A 3,809-nucleotide genomic window follows, 5' to 3' on the forward strand; every position below is an offset into this window, starting at 1 on the left:
AGGACGTACATTGACGAAATTGGAGATGTTCTTAGAAAAGGTTCAGGACGATCTACTCTGAACTGGCGTGCGTGCATGAAATTGGTAAATGTGAAGGAAGCAAGATAAGTGTGTCAGGATCGATGCAAATGGAATTCCATAGTCTCTGCTTACCGCGGTGGGAAATAGGCGTGAGTTTTTGTATGTACTAATAATCTTTACTGAAACGGTAAGTGTCACGCTTAAATAACTTAGGAATCCAAAAATAAGACATCTTATAGAATTTGACTACTGATTTCTTGCCTTTATTTCCTTCTTTCGTTTAACACTACTATAACTTTTACCGTAGGGTTGCCTGGAAGAAATTGCTATTTGGCAATAAAGCCGCGTAGTCTTCTGTCCTACTTGTAAAATGTTCTTTCTTGTGTGTGATTGTGCAAAAAAGAATTTTGTATTGTATTGTAACTTTCTTAAAGAAATGTTTAGTAATTCAGTCAAATCAGATCATTCATTCTTAATTTGAGCCTTCAAAACACTTTGAGGAGTTTTTTGCACGGATTCGTGTCTTCAACCATATTTTTTTTTTGCCTCGGCTGATGAAAATTACAATACAATACAAAAACTCTTTATTGCACTTAAATAAAAATATTAAAAATAAACAATGAAAAAAAAAACACGCATAGCAAATCCTCGCATCACGTAGATTCGGCCCATGTATCCGGTGACATTTAAACCTTCCAATTTTTATACCGTCATCAATCACAACTTAATTACTCGCCAATACCTCGTTTGTTGATCGTTGATTGAGCATGCACCTCGGCCGATGAGGTTGGCAGTCGGAACCAGTAATTTAACCTCATAATCAAAACGTTTACTTAACCATACAATCAACATTATAAATCTTTCATTTTTCTTTATTTGAATAATTTACTGTAAGTATCATTAAGTGAGGACCTCGGTGGCGCAGCGGTAAACGCGCTCGGACTGCGATTGTTGAAGATAAGCTATTTTCGCAAAGGCCGGTCATAGGATGGGTGACCACAAAAAAAAGGTTTCATCTCGAGCTCTTCCGTGCTTCGGAAGGCACGTTAAGCCGTTGGTCCCGCGTGATGGTTTAAAGCCCGGTCTCCCTATCCATCCGTAGGGAAGGCCCGTGCCCCAGCAGTGGGTACGTTAATGGGCTGATGATGATGCTCATTAAGTACTGAGGACCTCCGTGGTCCAGTGGTTGAAGGTCGAGCCCACGATTGCGAGGTTTGAATACCGGTGGGGACATATCACAAAAATCACCTTGTGATCCCTAGTTGGAAAATACAGCATCGTAAATTTATTTTCCGAAACACCCAAACACAATATAGACGTATTATTATTGAGCGCGGCTTATTTTACAGCATAAAAATTAAGGCAACTTTCAAATTCGCAATATGAATTTATGTTACTACTGTAGTTAATATGCTGTGTAAACTCTTAATCACTATCCTGTAGCGATGTGCTTCACGTACCACAGGATACGTTTTCCCTCTTACCTTATCTAGGTATCCCTTTTCAAGATTATCTCCAATATCATCTTGGGGTGTGTCTGTAAAGTTTAGTTTTGAAGCACCGGTATCGTATACCTTAAGCTTTATGTAACTACTAGAGAATGCAATCCCGATCTAGCGAGATCTCGTCTAATTTTTCGGGATCAATTCCGAAGCATAATATGACGATATCCCATTCGAGATTGACGGGATTGGGCGAATCTCCTTGAGTTATACTTTTGTTTTGATTATGCTGATTTCCAAAGAAAAGTTAATTATTTTGTGAGTAATATTTAAGAATAAAGGTTTTTGTTTACTTTCAAAATTTGTTTTGTTTTAATTAACAAGTATAACAAACAAGTAATCGCGGAATTTATATTTCCAATCCCGCGGGATCTCGAATTTGCGATCTCGGGTCGGGATTACATTCCCTAGTATGTACGCAACTCGCCCCAGCTTCCAAGGGACGTCGCGAAACAAAATTCAGTCGCACAGATAGTCGCGTTAGTACAGGCAGATTTATTATCCGTCGTCGTGTTAAACCTGCCAATAATATTCACCCACACACACACACACCTTAGTGCAATAATCGTAGATGATTTTATGCTTATAGCCAACGGATAGGATAATGCGAAGGCTGTAAATTATGTTAGGATGAGCTTCGACAGGAATGTACGCACAATGTGGTAATGTTAATTACGTCTTCAATATACTTTCTACATTTTCTATGGCGATGAATTATTTTTATTTTATAGGTCAAGTTATTTAAAATCTTAAAACATTATTACCCACCTTATCACGCATAACCTAAGGTCATGACTATATTTCTAATTGGGGTAGTTATTAGTTGTATGAAGTGGGTGTCAATATTCATAAAAATCTTTTGATTTATTGTTATCATAATTGGGATTTGGTACAAAAAAATCGTAGACAGACTATAAAAAAATTACATAACAACAAAAAATTCCAGGACACTGCGAAACCGTGCAAAACCTTTGCCCACTATGTGCGAGGATCTTGCCCACTATGTGCGAGGATCTTTTCCAATAAGATTGGCTATATAAGCCACATGCGAGCACATGAACGTCGGAGTTGAAGCAGTCGCCGTAGCCGAAATCGGCTGGATCACATCAATCAATCATTTGTTATGACGTTGTGATTATGATTATGGAGCATACACCAGCTCCTAGTCACTTGCAGCCATTTTAGTTGCTAAATAAACTTAAATCCTCAAGATATGACTCAGTAATGATGTTACTTACACAGTGTCTGACGAAGACCGCTGATCGATTTGAGTGTTGTAAAAATCGGAACTTATTTTACGTTTTACGAGTGAATCTTCCTTTGGACTTATTCTCCGAACATGCTCTGATGAGTATGTACACAGAAATAAAGAAAAAAACAATTTATAAAGGTGAATGTATACGATGTGGAGTCTTTTTCTGGATTCATTATTTTTAGAGCCAGAATAACACTTAAGTGAATAAACCTAAGGATGCTATCAAGTAGCCTAAATCAATGATTGTCGAATTTGTTTTCAAATTCATGTTTGGATCACAAATGATTATGAACGTGCTCATCAGCGGTGAAGGAAAACATCGTGAGCTAACCTGTATTGGGATTTTGGGAAGGTCAGACAGGCTGTCGCTTGTGTAAAAGCTGGACATGTCAAATCTTCAAGTTAGGTAAGCGGATTCTGTGAAAATACGGGATTACGGGAGATGATGACATATATTTTTTTTATTATTATTATTATTTTTTTTTTTTTTTTTTTATTTCTCTTCCTTTCACATAAACACTCTTGTTGACTTGTATCTGGTGTGTCTCCTTTCTCCAGATTTTACCTTACATAGTAAGTACTTAAGTACTTTATTTGATAAGTCAGTCCTCTTCTTCTTCACTTTATATATGAATATATATGTCACTCAAAATGCTATGGGCAAAAAAAATTGATATTTAGTTTTATCTTACTCTGAAAACCTTTAGATTCACCTACTTAATCATGTGTTGTCTTTATAGAAGTCATATTTGTTATTACTTATCTTAACTCACAAACTGTACCTACCCCTTGGGAATTGCAAGACATTCCCGCCACAAGTATCCTAGGATTACTTAATGGGAGGTCTCAGCCACGATGTAACTAAAATTTGTGAAATAAAGAATTTTTTTTTTTATTTTTTTTTCATCCAAATTCAAACTCAAAAATGTCAGTAAATAACAAATTCAGTAGATAACATACTTACTCTTTGAATTCTCGTCTCATCCACCTAAAACTACTGCTATATTTATGTACTATTTAATTTTTCGTTA

This window comes from Pectinophora gossypiella, chromosome 9, assembly GCF_024362695.1.
Source record: "Pectinophora gossypiella chromosome 9, ilPecGoss1.1, whole genome shotgun sequence".
Lineage (NCBI taxonomy): Eukaryota > Metazoa > Arthropoda > Insecta > Lepidoptera > Gelechiidae > Pectinophora > Pectinophora gossypiella.